Below are 23260 nucleotides of genomic sequence, written 5' to 3'. Positions count from 1 at the left end.
TGTAAAAGCTTTTAAGTTTCATTAGGTCCCATTGGTTTATTTTTGGTTTTATTTCCATTTCTCTAGGAGGTGGGTCAAAAAGGATCTTCCTGTGATTTATGTCATAGAGTGTTCTGCCTACGTTTTCCACTAAGAGTTTTATGGTTTCCAGTCTGACATTTAGGTCTCTAATTCATTTTGAATGTATTTTTGTGTATGGTGTTAGGGACTGTTCTAATTTCATTCTTTTACATGTAGCAGTCCAGTTTTCCCAGCACCACTTATTGAAGAGACTGTCTTTTCTCCACTGTATATCCTTGCCTCCTTTGTCATAGATTAGTTGACCATAGGTGTGTGGGTTTATCTCTGGGCTTTCTATCCTCTACCATTGATCTATATTTCTCTTTTTGTGCCAGTACCATATTGTCTTGATTACTGTAGCTTTGCAGTATAGTCTGAAGTCAGGGAATCTGATTCCTCCAGCTCTGTTTTGTTCCCTCAAGACTGCTTTGGCTATTCGGGGTCTTTTGTGTCTTCATACAAATTTTAAGATTTTTTTGTACAAGTTCTGTAAAAAAATGCCGCTGGTAATTTGATAGGGATTGCATTGAATCTGTAGATTGCTTTGGGTAGTATACTCATCTTTACAATATTGATTCTTCCAATCCAGGAACATGGTATATCTCTCCATCTGTTTGTGTGATCTTTGATTTCTTTCAACAGTGTCTTACAGTTTTCTGAGTACAGGTTTTTACGTCCTTAGGTAGGTTTATTCCTAGGTATTTTATTCTTTTTCTTGCAGTGATGAATGGGATTAATTTCTCTTTCTGATCTTTCATTGTTAGTGTATAGGAATGCAAGAGATTTCTGTGCATTACTTTTGTATCCTGCAACTTTGCCAAATTCATTGATTAGCTCTAGTAGTTTTCTGTTGGCATCTTTAGGATTATCTATGTATAGTATCATGTCATCTACAAACAGTGGCAGTTTTACTTCTTCTTTTCTGATTTGGATTCCTTTTATTTCTTTTTCTTCTCTGATCACCATGGCTAGGACTTCCAAAACTATGTTGAATAATAGTGGTGAGAGTGGACATTCTTGTCCTGTTCCTGATCTTAGAGGAAATGCTTTCAGTTTTTCACCATTGAGAATGATGTTTGCTGTGGGTTTGTCATATATAGCCTTTATTATGTTGAGGTAGTTTCCCTCTATGCCCACTTTCTGGAGAGTTTTTATCATAAATGGGTGTTGAATTTTGTCAAAAGCTTTTTCTGCATCTATTGAGATGATCATATGGTTTTTATTCTTCAATTTGTTAATATGGTGTATCACATAGATTGATTTGCATATATTGAAGAATCCTTGCATCCCTGGGATAAATCCCATTTGATCGTGGTGTATGATCCTTTTAATGTGTTGTTGGATTCTGTTTGCTAGTATTTTGTTGAGGATTTTTGCATCTGTATTCATCAGTGGTATTGGTTGGTAATTTTCTTTTTTTGTAGTATCTCTGTCTGGTTTTGGTATCAGGGTGATGGTGGTCACATAGAATGAGTTTGGGAGTGTTCCTTCCTCTGCAATTTTTTGGAAGAGTTTGAGAAGGATGGGTGTTAGCTCTTCTCTAAATGTTTGATAGAATTCACCTGTGAAGCCATCTGGTCCTGGACTTTTGTTTGTTGGAAGATTTTTAATCACAGTTTCGATTTCATTACTTGTGATTGGTCTGTTCATATTTTCTATTTCTTCCTAGTTCTGTCATGGAAGGTTATACCTTTCTAAGAATTTTTCCATTTCTTCTAGGTTGTCCATTTTATTGGCATAGAGTTGCTTGTAGTAGTCTCTTAGGATGCTTTGTATTTCTGTGGTGTCCACTGTAACCTCTTTTTCATTTCTAATTTTATTGATTTGAGTCCTCTCCCTCTTTTTCTTGATGAGTCTGGCTAAAGGTTTAACTTTTTTTTTTTTAATCTTATCAAAGAACCAGCTTTTAGTTTTATTGTTTTTTTTTTTCTATTTCTTCTTTGTTTCTATTTCATTTGTTTCTGCTCTGATCTTTATGATTTCTTTCCTTCTGCTAACTTTGGGTTCTGTTTGTTCTTCTTTCTCTACTTCCTTTAAGTGTAAGGTTAGATTGTTTATTTGATTTTTCTTGTTTCTTGAGGGTAGGATTGTATTGCTATAAACTTCCCTCTTAGAATTAGGTTTTGGATCGTCGTGTTTTCATTGTCATATTTCTCTAGGTATTTTTGATTTCCTCTTTGATTTCTTCAGTGATCTCTTGGTTATTTAGTAATGTATTGTTTAGCCTCCAATGTGTTTGTGATTTTTTACATTTTTTCCCTGTAATTGATTTCTAATCTCATAGCATTGTGGTTGGAAAAGATGCTTGATCTGATTTGAGTTTTCTTAAATTTACCGAGGCTTGATTTGTGAACCAAGATGTGTTCTATCTTGGAAACTATTCCATGTGCACTTGAGAAGAAAGTGTAATCTGCTGTTTTTGGATGGAATGTCTTATAAATATCAATTAAATCTATCTGGTCTGTTGTGTCATTTAAAGCTTGTGTCTCCTTATTAATTTTCTGTCTGGATGATCTGTCCATTCGTGTAAGTGAGGTGTTAAAATCTCCCACTACTTTTGTGTTACTGTCGATTTCCTCTTTTATAGCTGTTAGCAGTTGCCTTATGTATTGAGGTGCTCCTATGTTGGGTGCATATATATTTATAATTGTTATGTCTTCTTCTTGGATTGATCCCTGGATCATTATGTAGTGTCCTTCCTTGTCTCTTGTAACATTCTTTATTTTAAAGTCTATTTTATCTGATATGAGTACGGCTACTCCAGCTTTCTTTTGATTTCCATTTGCATGGAATATCTTTTTCCATCCCCTCACTTTCAGTCTGAATGTGTCCCTAGGTCTGAAGTGGGTCTCTTGTAGACAGCATACATATGGGTCTTGTTTTTTTATCCATTCAGCGAGCCTGTGCCTTTTGGTTGGAGCATTTAATCCATTCACGTTTAAGGTAATTATCGATATGTATGTTCCTATGACCATTTTCTTAATTGTTACGGGTTTGTTTTTGTAGGTCCTTTTCTTCTCTTGTGTTTCCCACTTAGAGAAGTTTCTTTAGCATTTGTTGTAGAGCTGGTTTGGTAGTGCTGAATTCTCTTAGCTTTTGCTTGTCTGTAAAGCTTTTGATTTCTCCTTTGAATCTGAATGAGATCCTTGCCGGGTAGAGTAATCTTGGTTGTAGGTTCTTCCCTTTCATCACTTTACATATATCGTACCACTACCTTCTGGCTTGTAGAGTTTCTGCTGAGAAATCAGCTGTTAACCTTATGGGACTTCCCTTGTATGTTACTTGTCGTTTTCCCCTTGTTGCTTTCAATAATTTTTCTTTGTCTTTAATTTTTGTCAGTTTGATTATTGTGTGTCTTGGCGTGTTTCTCCTCGGGTTTATCCTGCCTGGGATTCTCTGTGATTCCTGGACTTGGGTAGCTATTTCCTTTCCCACATTAGGGAAGTTTTTGACTATAATCTCTTCAAATATTTTCTCTGGTCCTTTCTCTCACTCTTCTCCTTCTGGGACCCCTATAATGCGAACGTTGTTGCATTTAATATTGTCCCAGAGATCTCTTAGGCTGTCTTCATTTCTTTTCATTCTTTTTTTCTTTATTCTGTTCTACGGCAGTGAATTCCACCATTGTGTCTTCCGGGTCACTTATCTGTTCTTCTGCCTCAGTTATTCTGCTACTGATTCCTTCTAGCGTATTTTTCATTTCAGTTACTGTATTGTTCATCTCTGTTTGTTTGTTCTTTAATTCTTCTAGGTGTTTGTTCTTTAATTCTTCTAGGTCTTTGTTAAACATTTCTTGCATCTTCTCGATCTTTGCCTCCATTCTTTTTCCGAGGTCCTGGATCATCTTCACTATCATCATTCTGAATTCTTTTTCTGAAAGGTTGCCTATCTCCACTTCATTTAGTTGTTTTTCTGGGGTTTTATCTTGTTACTTCATCTGGTACATAGCCCTCTGCCTTTTCATTTTGTCTATCTTTCTGTGAATGTGGTTTTCATTCCACAGGCTGCAGAATTGTAGTTCTTCTTGCTTCTGCTCTCTGCCTTCTGGTGGATGAGGCTATCTGAGAGGCTTGTGAAAGCTTCCTGATGGGAGGGACTGGTGGTGGGTAGAGCTGGGTGTTGCTCTGGGGGGCACAGCTCAGTAAAACTTTAATATGCTTGTCTGTTGATGGGTGGGGCTGGGTGGGGCTGGGTTCCCTCCCTGTTGGTTGTTTGGCCTGAGGCGACCCAGCACTGGAGCCTACCCGGCTGCTTGATGGGGTGGACTCTGGGGTGGCTCATGCCAAGGAGTACTTCCCAGAACTTCTGCTGCCAGTGTCCTTGTCCTCACAGTGAGCCACAGCCACCCCCAGCCTCTGCAGGAGACCCTCCAACACTAGCAGGTAGGTCTGGTTCAGTCTCCTATGGGGCCACTGCTCCTTCCCCTGGATCCTGATGCATACACTACTTTGTGTGTGCCCTCCAGGAGTGGAGTCTCTGTTTCCCCCAGTCCTGTCGAAGTCCTGCAAGCATGTCCCGCTAGCCTTCAAAGTCTGATTCTCTAAGAATTCCTCCTCCCACTGTCGGACCCCCAGGTTGGGAAGCCTGACGTGGGGCTCAGAACCTTCACTCCAGTGGGTGGACTTCTGTGGTATAAGCGTTCTCCAGTTTGTGAGTCACCCACCCAGCAGTTTTGGGATTTGTTTGTATTGTGCTTGCGCCCCTCCTGCCATCTCATTGTGGCTTCTCCTTTGTCTTTGGATGTGGGGTATCTTTTTTGGTGAGTTCCAGTGTCTTCCTGTCGATGATTGTTCAGCAGTTAGTTGTATACTGGAAAGGTTTTAAGATGGGAGGCAGAATATGTTTTTGCAATTCCTGGCCATTGTAACTGATTTGCCTTCCCTGAGAAAAGTCTTTGTTGAATCTCTGTCTCTACTGATCTTTCACAACAAGCTAATAAAGAGACATGATCACTGGTTTCTGAATATATTGCATGAAATATTTCAGTGTTGTGAAGTGGTAAAGAACAACTTGACTCAGATTCTTAGTTCGTGTATGGTCAGTGTGGGCACAGGAAAGTATGGTGGTGTGGACAATAGCCTTCTTCCTCTGTGAACCTCTCCTGGGCTGTATGTATGCTGAAGATTTTGATGGACCTAATCCAACTTGCAACAATTAATTTCCTAATGGGTTATACCCTCAGAAAAGGAACTGGTTTCACTCCGCTCTTTTCTAAGTGTTACCACCTCCTTGCCTGGCAATCATCTAAGGAGTTGAATGGACCCAGCTTGACTCTTCCTGTAGCAGGGACACCTGGAGATCTCTCACCCAGAAAAGTCAGAGTTGATGCTCAAAACTGAGCAAGTTTATTTATTATCTGAGGTGAGAATGGAATAAATGGGGAACCTTAGGGAAATGATTTTTACAGGTAGTTTTCAGCCTATAACTGCAGCCCTGTGTGTCTCTGCTATTTCCTGATGGGAACTGATTTTTAATGCAAAGAAACACAGGGGAGACATTTTACTTTTGTGAGAAAGATTTACTCTCTCACACAGGTATGCTTCTCTCCCAGGTATGTTTTCTTTTAAAATTCTGCTGAAATCATGAGCCAGATTTTAGAGATTCAGTTTCTAGTTCTTGTTTCTAATTTACTGGATTATGATAGGCAATATCCTGAATGCCTCTGGGCATTTCCACTCAAGCAAAAATAAAAATTAGGACATCTAGACTCCATAAAAAGGATTGTCAGGGGAATACGGTAAATTATTTTTGACACTATAGAAGAAAGAAATAACATATACTACTACTAAAAATTCTTATTGTTCTATTTAAACCTGCCCTGAGAATAAGAATTCCTATTTAATTTTTAAGGAAGGAAGGGAAAATAGCAGAGAGACAATTACTTAATGCTTTGACCAGCCTGAAGTGGAAAAGGGGACATGCCTCTCCAAAACCAGGATGCGGTTCATAATTTTCATCTAATGGTCTCTGTGAAATCAGATGAGGCATTTTTTTAAAGGACGTTTGAAATATAAATATGAATAATATTTTTTAAGAGCAAAAGGAAGCTTTTAAATTTTATTTAAGTAGATAAGAAGGAGGGGGATCATGAAACGTGAGATTTCATAAATTTCATCGTCTTAGCATTTCAGAAATCAAAAGTTCCCAAAGGTAAGAATGCTCCTTGTTTTTTTTTAACCACGAACCTCCTCAACGCCTAGCCCAGTGGTGTGAAAAAAGGCCTCGGTGGGTGGTTGATGAGTGAATATAGGAATGTATATGTGGATGAATTAATGAAGAAACAGGTGAATATTCTGGCATCTCCTCGGTGGTTTGTTTCTGCCTGTTTTAGTTATAGAATTTCATTGTAGGAAACTTGGAAAATGGAGACGAATACAAAAATGAAAATAATAATCACAGGGGTCCCATTATAAAGATTTCGGCATATTTCCTTCTGTTTTTCATGCATGCAGACTACACACACATACACACATTCATGGGTTTATGTATAATTATATATTCATTTTTATAGCTCGACATCATAATATATCGTGATTAACTATTTCTCCAATTAATATTCTATTGTGAATATTTTCACAAATAAAATGTGGTTAAAAATATGATTGGATGTACCTTGAGAGAATTAAATTGTCTTGCAGATTGGACATTTAAGTTTTACTATGAAATAATTCTGTAATGAGTTCCGTATGTATAAATAGTTATGCCATCTTAAGACGACTTCCTTAGGATAATTTCTAGATATAGAGGGGAGGTCATTCTTCAAGCTCTTGATTTGCTTTGCCGTGTGTTTATTAACATTTTCTATTTCTCCTTTTGCCTAGTCATGCCCTCTGCCTACGGGTGCCTGTTTTACTGGGGAAGGTGAAGCTTGTCTCTCCCGTAAGGAAGTGCACACACCCAGTCACTTGCTGGGGAATAGGAGAGGGCAGAGAGCAGCTTTAGACATTTAAATCCAATCTTATGGGGCTCTCAGTATTTTCCAGCTTAAATCCAGATGTTGATGCAGCTGCTGTGGAAAACAATTTGATGTTTCCTTAAATAGTTAAATACAGAATTATCATATGACCCAGCAATTCTACTCCCAGGTACAGACCCCAAAGAATTGAAAGCGGGAACTCAAACAAATACATGCACACCCACATTCAGAGCAGCATTATTCCCAGTAGCCAGAAGGTGGAAACAACTCAAATACCCATCAACTGCTGATTGCATAAACAAATCACCTGATGGATATTATTCAGTCATAAAAAGGAATAAGGTACTGACACAGGCTACAACACAGATGAACCTCAGAAACATTACTCTGAGTGAAAGAAGCCGGACACAGAAGGCCACATACTGTATGATTCCATTTTATGAAAAGCCAGAATAGGTGAATCTATAGAGACAGATCACAGTTCGGTTGTTGCCAGGGGCTGGGGAGGGGGAGGAATAGGGAGCAACCGCTTAATGGGTACACCTTTCCTTTTGGGGTGATGAAAATATTCACCATATTTTTGAGGTTATGAAAATACTCCCCTTTTCCTTCTGGGGTGATAAAAATATTCACCTGTTCCTTTTGGGGTGATGAAAATATTTCAGAACTAAGTAGTGGTAGTGGTTGTACAACATTGTGAACGTACTAAATGCCACTGAATTGTTCACTTTTAAAGGGTTAATTTTATGTTGTGTGAATTTCACCTCAATTAAAAAAAAAAAGAAAATCCTTATATTCATGTGAAACTCAAACTCTATCATAGGTCTAAGGTGCAGCCTACAGCATCTAGCACATACCTAGGTGAACGTGAGTCAGTCCATCAGCAGACTGTGAGGTTTGGGGATGTGGCAGGGATGGAGGTGGTGTAAGGTTGGCTGAGTGAGAGGATGGGTGAGTGAAATGGGAGTGATGGTTCCTTTGTGGATAATGGGAGAGGGTCATCTCATATAAGTATCTATACATGCATATGTAATTTTTAGTTTATTGCTAATGTGCTATGCTTACGATAACTGATTAACAAGGTCTCTTGTTTATTCCATGGTATTTGGTTTTTTCCTATGAATCTTTTTGGCCTTTGTAAAGACTCACGTTTAAAGAACCACTTTAATTGTTGCTAAAGAGGCAAACTAGAAGCATAGAGATCTAAGTGGCAATTTCCGACAAGCAGTAGCCCCGTGTAATAGTGTCTCAGCAAAGACCATTGGGTTCTGGCTTCGTCTTCTGTTATTCTTGCCCTGAGTAGAGCTGCCCTTTGAGGTTATCCGCTCTTGCCTTTCCCTATACTGTCTCTGCCCCGTGTCTCCAGATTCTGCCTGTTTTGAAGAATCCAAACCACGTCTCCCAAGTGCGGTGACTTCTTTCCCTGCCCCCCACCCTAATTCTCCTCTTTAACTGCCTCTCTGCTCTCTACATTCTTACAGGACTCTGGTCTCTACTGTATCATCTTGCTGGCTTCATAGACCATCTTTTATTAATTATGAATGATTTCTGGTTTCTTCTCTACCCCCCAAATTTGTAAGTTCCTTGAAGATTCATCTGGATCTGGTTCTGTATTCATTCCTATGGTTTTTCATTCACTGGGCAGCTTTTTTTTATTGCACACTTGGTGTGTGATAAGACACTGTAAGGAATAGAAAGCAAGGCAGTATGACGTTTCCATCTTACGGATGTTTCATTTCTCATTGATGAGACAAGGTCTTCAGACCTGAAACAGTTAAGTACAAGTGTCACCAAAGGCTCTCCCATTGCCTCCACAGCACAATTCTCAATGCAAGGCACATCCCTGGGTGCAGTATTCCTGGTGGCTTGATTGATTCATTAAAAGGCAACCTAACAGGAAAAAGCAAGGTAGAGTAAAGGTACAGTTCATTGGTGTACAGACAATCAAAATGTGTTTAAAAGTCATCTGAAGTAAGAGAGTGTTCTTCACCAGATCATGATTGCCAGAAATCTCATTCAAACATAAAACAAAATTAACCATGGTTGGCCCAGAGTGGAATTTCTGAACAGGGTATTTAACTTGACCTAGATATTGACAGGGATAACAGTGCAGTCCTTGATGTTGAAGTCAGCAAACACAGGCTGTTATTCTTTATTTTTTTTGCGGCATGACTCTCTGTGCAAATATATTTGGTGCACATTGCTGTGTACACAGCCCTGACACTGCAGCCCACTGGGGGTGATTAGAGATGTAATAGCAAATAAATACATCATCCTCTGGTAGATTCTGGTGACCTCTGGAAGAAAACGTTGACTCAAGAGTGCTTAAAAACTTCTTCAAGGAATTCATTATTTTTTAAATTCAGTTATGTAGAGGCAGAGATGTCAGTTCCTGGAAATTCACAGACTAAAAGTCACACATTGGTAGTGCCTTACCCACCAGTGTGCTTGAGTTTACTGTCTGACACTGTGGAGAGAGCAAGAAGACACTTCTCTGGAGAGGTTTAGAGAGGGGAAGAAAATAAATAAGTCCCAGAGATCCTGAAACTCTCTTAAGGAAAGAGGTTCAAAGGAGAAGGCTTTTACATAAACCAGAAGGTTTGAAGAGGCTGATCTGGATGAAGAAGAAGAATGTGGAGGAGACCTTGTCACACAACCGTGTCCTCAACACTTTCCTTTGAACAGCATTTGTGTTTCCTGACTATGTATTCAAATTTTCCCATTTTTTTCTTTTACACCAACTAAGTTATTAGAGTTGTTATTTTTAACAGCTGATCAGTCTCTTTCAACATCTTTCAAATAAGGTAAACAACGTGTGTGTGTGTGTGTGTGTGTGTGTGTGTGTGTGTGTGTGTGTGTGTTTATTTCCAGAACGGTGGTTCGTAGTGTTAAACGAGATCCTTTTAGCAATTCTCATGGAGAAAAAAGTGGAAATGACATACCTATTATTCCAGATCCCAAAGGAAGATTTTCATACAAAGCCTGGAAATGTAAGTTGGGATCACCTTGGATGATAAGGTGATGGTAACTTCAGAGATAAAGAATCACCAGGGAGGCAGTTATGCACCTTTGACCAGGACTCAGAACTGTTGATTATTAGCAACTAAGGCTTAAAGTGTGATCAGTTAAGACCAGTGGGGATTGAGGCCTGGATGATGTTTCAACTAGGGATATGAAACATATAACTAAGGATATCCTGGTGAAAGAGGAGATCCACAGCCAGTGAGAAAATAATTTTAATTATAGAATAAAGAGAAAATAGGAAGCAGGAATGAAGCGACATCTAGGAAATACGTATATAAAGAGCTGCAATCGTGCATGAGGAGATAAAGCGTTTACCAGGAGGAAAAAAAAAAAAACAACCCAGCCAGTTGAATTGAAAAATCCCATCTAAATATGAAAGCAGGGAATATATTCTGAAGCTGGAAATATTCATCAGTGTGTTAAATGTCACACATTCTAAAAATATGAGATAGATTTCAACAGCCCTATAGTTAAAGACTGATGATTGGAATTTTGCTTTTATGATGCCACAGCAATTCAGATGGTTCTTAGGTCTCCATAGCAACAGGCTGATGCTACTTTTTGTTCTTCTGAGTAGTCACATGATGCCTGATGCGCTGCATGGGAAACAGAAAAGCGGTTGATTGTATTTCCTAATTAGTGACACGGAGACCAGAACCATCATGAAGAACCTTTATTAGGTTTGGGTCCAGGCCTTGTAAACTAGAGCAATCCCATGACAATCTTTCTTCTGAGAGCTGGTACTTAAACTGGGTGTCAACCTTTGCTTTGATGAACCACAGCTCTATATCAACAACATTGTCGTTTTATGAATTGTGTGTCCATCTAGATAAAATTCCCTTAAGCAGATGACCCCTTCCACTTGTGATGCCCAATTTTCTTAGAAGTTGCCACCAATGTATGAGATATATGAGTGGTGGTCATTAGCCATGAAAAGTCTCCCATTTTCACTCTAGGATGAGCAACAGAGTAGCCTAGTAGGACAGGGGCGTACTGGTGTGTCATGAAACAATGAAGAAGTCACTGTAATGGTCTGTACCTCAGTTTTCCCATCTGTGAAAGGGGGGTGATGAGCAAAGCCTTTTTCTTACATAGCGATGTCTGCAAAACATTTAGACAAGTTTCGTCAAACGTTGTTTCAGAAAGTGATGTACTTGTCAAGAGAACCCCAACTGCCCAAGGTTTCAACTGCTTGAGAGGTGTCAAGGTGCTCCTTGGCTCAACCAAGAGTCAGAACACCATGAAGCTTGCAAGCATAAGGAAGACAGATAGAAATCTCTCCCGAGCTCTCCTTAAATTTATAAGGGATTTCTTACTGAGGCCGACTTACATTCCCAACACTTTCACCATCATTCTCGTTAATGAGTATCTGGCTGAGTTAAGATCCATCTAAACTCACCTTGACATTGGCTGTTTTTCAGTGGGAGTCGGAAGTTTATGGACTCCAGTCCTAAGCAGTGACACCAGCATTTGTTATCCTGCCTAAATCAATTCACTCCTTTATGTTATTCTTCCTTTGTATGAGAAGACATTTATGCAAGAACAAAGACTGTTACCTTGTGTACAGGAGGTAACCAATAAATACTTGTCCTCCTTCCTCTTCTTATTCCTTTCTCCATCTAAAATTCTTACATTTCTGGAATTTTGCTATGGGGGGGGTGGGGGGAAGAGGTGAGCCAGTGATGTAAGTGTGTCTGGAGCTAAGGATAACTTCTAGTGATGCTACAGCAGCAGCAGCAGTGCAAGGTGTTAAGGTCTTATTCTCTATAGGACGCTATACATCGATAGAAATACAAAGAGCTATGAGAGGGTTAAAATGCAGTTGAAGGTTAAAAGATAGCAACAACAAAGGTAGCCTAAGCTAAATGTCAAGTAGGCAATATAGCTAAGGGGTGAGCTGGTTTGCTGAGGGAAAGCTCCCTGAAGGAAGAGGAATGGCTGTGGACTTTGAAGAGAGCTAATATTTATTGAGTGCTGATTAAGTAAAGGGCACTGGGCCCTTTGCCTGCTTTATCTCATTGATTAAGGGGGAGATTCTTGATAAGGGGATAGAAGTGGGAAAGTGGGAATGACTGAATTATGCATTTCGCAGGAGGGGAGGTGAACAGGAAAGAGGATGGTAGGTGACCCTAAAAGCCAAATTAAGGAGTCTGAACCACATTTTCATGTAATGGGGAGCTATTGTACATTTTTTAATGGAGAATGCTGTGTACCCAATTGTACGATTTAAGAAACAAACACTGGTGAAGTCAACCAGGAGACCACTGAAACGGCCTAGGCATCAGGTCTTGGGACCTGGGCATAGGAGGAGAGGTAGAAAGCAAGGAGGAGTATAAGGTTGACTGGAAGAATTATTACCGTCAGTGACAGCGTTTGGAGGTCTGGGGAGGGAGCTCATTTGGGAGAAAGAAGGTTAGAGTTGGGTTTTGGATGTATTAAATTTGAGGGGACTCCACATAGGTGGAGATATCTTTCCTGTAGGATATTAGAGATGGGGAATTTGCACTGTGGGGTCTGCTGGGATACACCCCCTCACCTCCCTCATGGGGAACTGGGAAGGCCACAGCCTTCTGTCCCCAAGAATACCCTACAGCTGTTGAAGTTAAGTCACAGGTGTCTCTCCTGGGGATGTTTTGGACTAAATGAAAAAAATGAAAAGAATCCATCTCTAAATCCTTCTCCTAAGGTCTCCCAGGAAGCAAGAGCCTTATGCAAATGGTGTCTCTGGGCTTCTTGGAACAGACATGCAGATTAGACCCCGCAGTGGCTTCGGGCTATGCCATATTAGATACATAATAGGAAAAGTGGGGTGGAAGGTTATTTCTGAGCTATACATCTGGGAAAAACTTGTCTAGACACAGACTCTGGCAAAGGATGATCAAGATGTGCAATGGCCTTGTGTTGGTTTAACAGAGAAAAGGTAAGCGAAATCAAGGCCCAGCGACCCAGATTCAAAGCATTCCTTTCTCCTGGGCATTGTTTTCTTTCATTCCAAGCTCTCTGGTTGTGTAACTGTCTAAACATATTCAGACATGAAAGGGAGACACCCTAAACTACTTTAGTGATCATGTTTGTTTATGCACCATTGTGCCTGCAGAGTTGCATCTTGGCGATCCCTGCCTGAGGCTACAGTAAGGAAATCCAGCGTTTCCTTAAAAAAAAAAAAAAAAAGAAAAAAGAAATACCACTTTATTCCCCAAACTTCTCTCTTTTCATTTCTGACACATAGCCCATGTGCCATACATCTGGACTCCTTTGAAACAAAGCTTCAGGAGATTTATTTCATAGAGAGGTGAAAAAGGAGTTATGTCTTGCCCAGCCTGGGCATGTGCGTCTGCAAACAGTCAGGATGCCCCTCGGGAGATGGGCATGATGCCTTGCATAGGGAACTTTAATCTTTGTTGAGCAAATGAATTCATGTAAATTGGAAAGAAAATACCATTTATTTTAGGAAGATTTGGGAACATTTGAGAACTAGTAATTTTCCCGTTTAATAGAATAGAAAGTTGGTTAAGAGAAGCAAGGTAAATAACCAAGATTATTCAACAAGTTAGATACAGAAAATGAGTTCAGGTATAAGAACTTTGATGATCTGGTTTTAAAAGGTCCAATCCCTTTCCCCAGACCATGACCAGGGGGTCATTCCGTGATCATAGCAAAGTTTTAAAGCAATACCTATTCTTCTATAGCTGTGTTCCATATCATAACTTCTCTTGATGCTTATGATTAATTACCATTATGTTTAAAGGCAGTACTCTTCTCATTCAGAGTTTGGTTTCTCGGGGTCAGGCTGAGGTTCTGAATCAGAAAAATCATGTTTTATTAGAATTGAGGTAGAAATACTCCTCTTGTCTGATTAAAATGCCAATGACTTTGTGACCTCAGGCATGCCTCTTTTTCTGTTTATGAAAGAAAGTCACTAGTTTTGCTTTTAAAGCACATACTTAGATCTCAAGGTTCAGATACAGCTTGTGAACCAGAGTGTGTTTCCAGGTTTTGGGATAAAAGATGCCCATCAATATCTATCATTAATTCCATGAGTTTGACACAGTAAGAAATTGAATTAAGCAATTATTTTCCTTTGTGCCTCAGGTCAAAACTGGCCAACAAAATTTAAGTTGCAGGATTGATTTGAAAAACTCCTCAGAGCTATGAAAATAATGCACATTGAGGCACATTTGGTGTTTGAAAGGTCACGTTCTCGGCATAATTCCATTATTAGGTAATCTCACTACTGGTAATTAAAGAGACCATCAAGTACTGTGCAGGTATGCACACTTCAGCTTGTCGTGTTAAATAACTTAAAAGAATCAGCACTCATGAAATAAAAGAATTTCCTGCAGAATGTGAAGTAAACTAATATGCAAATTTTCAAGAAAACACTGACAGTATAAAGTGAATTATGCCTATTATTTCATTTGTGCGTGGTGTCTAGATTTTTTCAAACACTGTGAGGTGTAAATTAAGTTTTAAATTAGGGAAAATCATATAACCTGGAGATCACTTGTCAGCACTCTGCACACCTTGGTGTTCTTACCTTTGCCCTCAAGCATCATGTTATTTTCTGCCTCTGTATTTCATTTTCATGTGTTACTCTTTCTGCCCGAAATCCTCTCTTCAGTCTGACCCTTCTCTGTGCCCATCCCACCATCTTGGCAACTGTAAGCCCCACATAGTGGCCTTGAAGCCACGAAAATAGCCCCCTCTGTGAAGCCTCCATCCACAGTGCCATGTGAATCAGTACTTCTCCTACCTTTGGTTCCACTTCAATTGTCCAACCCCACTCTGCTAGTTCTTCCTCAGTGTGATCATCTCCAATCCTTGGAATTCTTCAAGAGCCCTGACCAGTCTTCATTACTTTGGTAACCTCAGAGCAGAGCCTCTGGCTGGGCTTAGCATACAGTAGGTTCTTCCTATCGACAGAATGTTTGTGTCCCCCAGAATTCATATGTTGAAACCTAATCTCCAACATGATGGTATTAGGAGGTGGGACCTCTGGGAGGTGATTAGGTCATGAGGGTGGAGCCCCCATCAATGGTGTTAGTGCCCTTAGAAAAGGGACTCCACAGAGCTGCCTTGTCCCTTCCTCCACGTGAGAACACAGCGAAAAGACAACAGTCTATGAACTATGAAGTGGGCTCTCACCAGACAGTGAATCTGATGGCACTTTGATCTTGGCCTCCTCAGCTTCCAGAACTGTAAGAAGTAAATTTCTGTTGTTTATATGCCACCCTGTCTATGGTATTTCTATTATAGCAGCCTGAATGGACTAAGACATTTCTTAACACATACACGTGGCTTGAAAGAACCATGCAGCATCTCGGTGCCCAGCTTAGATGAGCTCAGTCATTAATGAGGTGCTTTTAGGATGAAGATGGGGGCTCTCTTTCATATCCCCAGAGTGTGTGGTGGGCACATTAGAGAAAAAAGTTCTTGTTCTGTTTACACAGCTCCAGGGTTCAAAAGTCTTCAAAGCAGAAACTGCTAGGATTCCCGTCTCTGCACATCACTGTCATTTTTGTCCCATCCATGTCCAGGTTTTGATTTTTTTTTTCATCTGATTGTTTGTTTTTTTTTTTAAATTATTATTTATTTTATTATTTTTTTTGGCTGTGTTGGGTCTTCGTTTCTGTGTGAGGGCTTCCTCTAGTTGCGGCAAGTGGGGGCCACTCTTCATTGTGGTGCGCGGGCCTCTCACTGTCGCGGCCTCTCTTGTTGCGGAGCACAGGCTCCAGACGCTCAGGCTCAGTAATTGTGGCTCACGGGCCCAGTTGCTCCGCGGCATGTGGGATCTTCCCAGACCAGGGCTCGAACCCGTGTCCCCTGCATTAGCAGGCAGATTCTCAACCACTGCGCCACCAGGGAAGCCCCAGGTTTTGATTTTTGAAAGTGATTTGTCCAAGGCCTGACCTTCCTGAACATCTTGAGAGAAAGATCAAGAAAAAGTGTTTCCCCTACATAATATCCTTCAGCACAATGACTTATTTGGAGCATTGAAATAAGGACCCCAACAGAAACAGGAGGCCTTAAAAATGCTAACAGATGCCTTCTTTGCAGGGAGGAGAGTGGAGAGGGGTAAAGGAACATCCAACTGCTTCCCCCTCCTTGGGGATCAGAAGGAAAGCAAGTGCCAGCAGCTTTCTTGGTGCCTTGCGCCCGGTACCCTCCTTCAGCTTTCTCCGTATCTGTGCTCCCAGAGGTCTTCTAAGCAAACACAGGAGTAATGGTGTGAGGCCACAGCAGCTGTTGGTTTCCTCCGTCTTGACAAAAGCACTTAAACCAAAAACCTTAAAGAAAAGAAAGAAAGAGAAATGTAAATACCTCTTTTCAAACACCTTGCAAAGTAATGTCATTCTGTTCTTTTTTCCTTTTGTAAAACAGACGGGGTAGGTAGAGACCCATTTCCAGTTAAAGTTTGCATGAGGATGAACAAAAACAGTTTTCTTTTTCCCACCGTGTGGCACTTTTTCAGAAAGACAAGAACTGCTGAAGGAAGATGTCTCCCAGGGCTAGATTCCAATTAACTGCTGTACTGATTGCTGATAACTTTTGGCAATTGCAGTTCTTTAGAAAGTGGGACAGAGCATCTGAAAGATCATAAAGATGAGATGACTGATCAACCAAGACTTAGAACCTAACACCCACCTTCCCACAGGCTTCTGCAATTTTAGAATGAAAATAGTGGAGGAAAAAAAGCACTGAGAATGAAATGTTGTCAGTCTTGTGCTATCGATATTCAGTAATGCAGAAGTGCTAGTCTGTGTGTCTTGAAGCTCAGATACTGATCCAGAGGTCTGGAAAATACTTGAATGATCATCATGTCCATCGCTCTACATGACTTGTTTTCGGAACTGTGTAGAGTAGGAAAACTTGAAATTTGGAGTTGGAAATCCTGTGTCTAGCTCTGGTTCTACTGTTTAGAAACTGTGATCTTGGATAAGTTATTGTATCCGTTAGCTGCCTAACAGACACACCACCTGGGATCAGCAGACTAGACGGGGTGTGCCCTTCCCATGGACGTTGTCAGCCTTCTATTTGTACCGCATTTGTTAGCATCCCACTGGCCCAAAGCAGTCACATAGCCACACCCAGAGGAAGTGAGAGAGCATGGCAAAATCTGAGTGGCAGACGGCATGGATAACAAAATGCATGAATAATTGAGGCTAAATGATGCAATCTACCACGATACTTAATTCTCTCCTTCTCCATTCTCTCATCTGCTAAATGGGGATAATAATGTACCATTGAAGACAAAATGAGATGGCACTTAAAAGTACTCAGCTCAAAGCCAGAACAAAACTGATAGTCCGTAAATGTTACTTTCTTCCTATTAGCCTCTCCAACTTTTCGAAATGGAAATTAATACCTGCCACACCACGCAGGATTATCGTGAGGTTCTAAAAAGGTGATGCGTGTGAAAGCACTTGGGAAGAACGTCAATCAGTATATAATTTTTGTATTGCGATAACTTACAGAATGTTTCTCCTTACCGGATACAAACATAAATTCAAGCATTTGGATGTTAATTCACAATTTTCATTGAGCCATTTGGTTTAGCATGTGGCAAGTGGAACTTTTCTCTGTGATATGTTTTGATATTTACATTATAAAGCAAAGTAAATACGTGTGGCCCAGGATCAAGGGCAGAGGCAGCGGAAAGTAGATATGGGAGGGAAAGTTATGGCATGAGTTAAAGTAAGTCCCAGAGTGTTGCCCAAGAGATATGGAACCCATCTGAGAATAAGGTCTTTTCTATGCTTTATCACCCGAAAGCCTAAGTCTTAATGAGGAGGTTTCCCAATAAGAAGTAAGGAGTGATGGGTCACAGAGGGAAAACCCTAATGTTGTCAGGTCAGAGTCCTCTTATCTTAATAAATCGAAACTGTTTATGAAGCTGGGCAATACCATCCTCGGATAATGAGCCTTAAATGTGCAACTGGCTGTGGTCCCCAGAGACTACAAGGGGCCTAAAGAAATTAACCTTGAAAATGGAGAAATGTGGGGAAGAAAGGGTCGGCATCTTAATGCAAGAGAGATGGGAAATCTGAGCCCTTGACTGAGACCTGTCTAATGGCCTTTGTGACATTTCCAAGTGCTCCTGGCCTAGAGAGGTTTATTATGAAGTTCTTTCTTCTTTTTTTTTAATGTCAAAATGGGGAAGAAGGATGGCCAAAAGGAGAAAGGTATTTGCTAAGAGAGGTTCCTTGGTGCAGGGATGTTCCCTCCAAGGTCAGAAGCCCCTACCACGCAATGGAAATTCCTTGAGGCAGACTTGAACCAAGACTCCCTTTCCCTATGATGCAAACTTAATTGATATTTTACTGGTTTCTGTATATTTGATATCCATTGACTTTTTCTTCCAAGGCTGCATTAATCCCCGATGGTAACTCCTGCCCTTTTTGAAGCAGAAGGATCTCTTTCAGACCATGAAATTGTAAGCGGAGAGCGCCTCGACCTAAGGAAATCTAAGGGGAGAAATGTGAATGATTGTTCCCACGTCTGCATATTTTGGCCACACTGATCATCCTTAAGAGCGTCAGGAGAACCAATGAGCTGGTCGTTATTGTCAACTGACACGGCACATCTCTTGCCCAGGTTAGAATATTTCCTAAAAGCTCCCCCACCACTACCTGCCCCTTCCCATCCCCCAAATAAATCTAACAAATTTAGATATAAGGGATGGATTGGTCAGTCTTTAAAGGACTTGGAAATGACAGGCAGTAAATTGGCTGGTATGGTCCATCTCACAAATAACTCGCTTTCTTTAACAAACACCAGACTTGTGCTTGATGAGTATCTTACGTGGTAACTGGCTTGAGGTGGTTGGCCAATGAATATTGTTTTCATGAACAGATAAGTGAATGAGGTACTGAAGTTTACACAGTAGCCTAAAATCATACAGTTTCAAATGCCTAATTTGCAGTCAGTAGCTAATAAAGAATGGACCATGAACTCTTTATATGTCTTATGTTGGTGGAGGAGATGGGAAGGAAACAGTGTTCCTACTGACGGTGGCCTCATTGAGCTAAATGGAGATCCATTGTGTGGGCAAATTACTTAACCAAAGCGTCTGCAAAATAGCAATAAACGGGGCTTCCCTGGTGGCGCAGTGGTTGAGAGTCTGCCTGCCAATGCAGGGGACACGGGTTCGAGCCCTGGTCTGGGAAGATCCCGCATGCCGCGGAGCAACTAGGCCCGTGAGCCACAATTACTGAGCCTGCGCGTCTGGAGCCTGTGCTCCGCAGCAAGAGAGGCCGTGATAGTGAGAGGCCCGCGCACCGCGATGAAGAGTGGCCCCCGCTTGCTGCAACTAGAAAAAGCCCTAGCACAGAAACGAAGACCCAACATAGCAATCAATCAATCAATCAATCAATCAATCAATAAATCTTTAAAAAAAAAATAGCAATAAGCATAGTACCTCCCTCATAGGGTAGCTGAGTGGGTAGTATGAGCTAATTCATGAAAATCACTTAGTCCAGAACCTAGTACAAGATAAGTGGTTGAGAGCCATCATCATTTCCATCTTTACCATCACCATCAGCATCACCTCAAGATCCTAATTTGGTCCAGGTCCTATCAACGTTCAAAGGTTTAGGTTAGTCAGGGACCTCTCAGCCTGATCTCGGGTGGCCTCGGCCTGCAGCGGTGGCTTGAAGCAGGTTTTGGTTCCCGGGCAGAGATTGAGGTTGGGTCGTGGTGGTGACAGCACCGAATCCCAGCCACTAGACCAGTGGTCGGTGACAAGGCCCTGGCCCTACGGCTTTGCAGAAAAAGAATTCCCACAAAGACGGAAAGTAGTGAAACAAGTGAAGTGTTCATTAGGAGAGAAAAGAGTACAGTATGTGTGGATAGGCACATGGCGGGGCTCAGAGAGAGAGTCGCGCCCTCGTGGTAGTTTGAATCACTTAATATGGGGCATTTCTTCCGGGTTTCCTTTGGCCAGTCGTTTTGATTTGCCTGGTTCAAAGTTTGTATTTGGTATATCTCAGGCTCTTCCCATGAGTGCACACGCATCTCTTAGCCAAGGTGGATTCTACCGAAGAGGCCTATGGGTAGACTTAGCCACTTAGCGTCACTCCCCTCTTGACCTCCAAGGAGCCTTTCTGCACATGTGTAGTCGGGGAGGTCTCCTGACTTTGAGAATGAGGAATATGTGGTCCCTTACCTTCCATCTGGGCAGCGCCCAGCCTCCTCTCTCAATTGTCCTGTTATTGTCATCTCGGAGTATCGGTCCACAGGACACACACTCCAGCCGTTTGCCCCGGGGGGCCATCTGTATCCTGCCTCAAGACTACTATGAACATGGTGAGCAACCCCAGCCTCCAGGAGCAGGAGGACTGGAGTGTGAATGCCCAGAAGAGTTACACTCTCCTCCTTTGGTGTGATAATACAGGAGGTTCCAAATTCCCTCCTCAAGCTTCTTCCTCTGGCTCAGGAAGGCTGTTCTGGTTCCAAAAACTATGCTTGGAGTTGGGCAGAAACCAACTAGCCTCAAACATATAATCAGTCTAATTTTTTTTCTAACCTGACACAGTCCTGTTCTGTTCTACCACTTTAACCCTTTGGGAGATTTAGGGTCAAAGAGAGTAACAAGAAGCAGGAGGTTATCAGTTGTGCCAAAGACGAAAAAAGGTCAAGGAGAAAGCTCAAGAAAAGTGATTCAAATAGGTCGTCTTGGTGAGAGGGGCTCCACGACTAGGAAGGGACAAAGACCAGAACAGAATCCTTCAGAAAAGAGTTGTGGGAAGTAAAAGGTACGCCATGGATGTCCCTTGTCCAGGTGATTGAGGAATCAAGCAGGATGAACACTAAATAGAATGAGTGACGTGTCAAAAATGAGTGGAAGAGCAAACCTGTTTTAATGTCCAGGGCTAGGAAGTGGGGCAGATGAGCGTTGCTATCTTGAAAAAACAAGAGTGATTTTCTCTCTCACTCCCCTGCAAAAAAATAAAGCCCTTGATGGGATAAAGGAAGGATTTGGGGAAGAGGGAATATAATTAAAGATGGAGGTGGAGGAATGGCATTCTTGTGGAACAAATTAGTTTTTAGTTGACTCAGAAAGTGAATAATGGGTATCCTGCTAGCGGGAGGGTCTCAAAGAGAGTGGAGTCATAGCGGAAGGGGAATCTCATGGTAGGGTTTACAATCTTACAGAGAAACTCAAGAACATGGGTAGAGGTTGATATAAAAACTGAGGTGACAAGGACTTTCTCTATCCTATTCTCCGCTGTATCACCTGAAACTAGAACAGGCCCCAGCCTGTAGTAGGTACATTACAACTCTTTGTTGAATAACTGAATAAAAAAAAGATTAAGAGACTCCCAAATACTGGTACACTGAATACAAAAAAAGTCATGGTTAAGCTAATAACTAGAGAAACAAGGTCCAGAGTCCCCCAGAAATGGCAGAGATCAAAGCAGAGTGTTGCACTCAATATGCTGGGGTTATTGAAGTTTTGTCAGGATGCTAAGACTCCGGCCAAAGGATGGAAGTACCTGGTTGAATGAGAATGAGGTTGCAGTTGTGCACCTGAGATGTAGTAGGGAAAGGTGAAGAGGAGAAGACTGGTGATCAGCCAGGTAGAGGAATCAGGGGGTGATAGAGTTGACGTAGACCCTGGGGTTCTTTAGAATGCAGGTGTATGAACTGGAGGAGAAAACATGGGTTCATCAAGGATGAAGAACACAAATGAAGGAAGAGGCTGGGTAAGAGGACCAACCTCTGGCACCATCTGGAGGTCAGCATGCGGGTTGCCCCATCTTGGAGATGTATCAAGACTCAGGCATAAAAGCAGCAGATAGAGAGACAAGTTCCATCCAAGGGACAGGGGGCATCAGCCTTAAATATCGTTGCTGAGGTGTGACATACGGTATGTGTGTGTCACATGTATATATGATGTAGAGATTTCGAATTCTTTCCACACAGAGAATTTCTCAAGCATGAAAACGTTCCAGAAACCCTCATCTTTTTCAATTTCATTGTGCCCTGACCCAGGTCTTGGCAATACTTTTTCACTGTCTACTTTTTACAAGGGACCAACAAGGCTGAATGAAACACTCAGTCCTGGTTTATGTGGAGTCCTGGACCACACACACACACACACACACACACACACACACACACACACACACACTTAATATTTCATGCCCAGCTGTTCAGGAACCGAGTCCATAAATCTGCTTCTGAAACTTTTCCTAAGAAGAGGCTTTGCCTATATGCTTGTACACATCTGGTCAAGCAGCGAGAAAACCCAGTTAACTATCCAGATGTTATGTCAACACTGGGCTGAAAAACGGGAACCTATAAATATCCAAGTGGTGAGATTTCTTTTTCGGCTTTCTGCGCACCAGCCAGAACACCAGCTGAGTAAGGGTGGCAACCTTTACATGAGCCTTGCCACCATGGATGCAAGGCTGTCAGGGTCCGTTCCTTAAAAGAGGAATGAATGAATGAACAGCTCCAGCAGTGCCTTAGGCTGTCAGCTCTAGAGAGAGCAGCCGTGGAGCCAAACCTGGGGAGCCGGGGGCTGCCCGGGCACAGCTCAGCCCCCCTCGCCTCCTGTCCTGGGGTGAGATGCCCCTGTGCTTTGGTGCAGATCACTTTTCTTGGCTCAAATGCAGTACCTAAGACAGGAATCATTTGTCAAGTGAGGCTGGGACACAGAGAGCTGTAGGCAGATTATGGAAAGAGAGAGGGAGGAGAGAGAGGGAGGGGAGAGAGAGCGCGGGAGAGAGAGAAAGAGGGAGGGAAGAGGGTGAGGAAAGGAGCAGGCTTCTCCAGGAACAGGGCTTTTCCCCAGGCACTGGGGATTCAAGTTAGACAGGGTGGCAGTTCCCTGCCACCACCGGGGAGAGGGGAGTGACCAGCAACTCCTGGCATGGCTCTCTTCATGTGGGATGCTTAAGGGCTGCGGGCAGAGAGAGTAACTTGGAGGCGAGGGAAGCTGGCATGAGGATTCCGCCAAAATGGAAGGGCTCCTGTCTCCGATGAGGACGAAGGTAAGGAGACTGGATCTCAATTCCTTTTGATTGCGCTTGGAGGTACAGAAAAGGCCGCTGAGGTGCCCGAAGCCTCGGTGAATGGGAGGCTCGCAGAGCTTTTGTCTTGTTTCAGAACTAGGCTGGCGAATGCAACTGGATCTCTCAAAGAATAGGCTCGCCTCAAAGGCAGCTTGATCAGGAGGAAGGGGAAAGCAGGGGGGAGAAAACCATCTGTCAGCGTGGACAATGGGAATCTTAGTAAATGAGTTCTCCTCTCGGT

Source organism: Eschrichtius robustus, chromosome 1 (genome assembly GCF_028021215.1).
Source record: "Eschrichtius robustus isolate mEscRob2 chromosome 1, mEscRob2.pri, whole genome shotgun sequence".
Classification (NCBI taxonomy): Eukaryota; Metazoa; Chordata; class Mammalia; order Artiodactyla; family Eschrichtiidae; genus Eschrichtius; species Eschrichtius robustus.
This window is presented reverse-complemented; position numbering follows the sequence as displayed.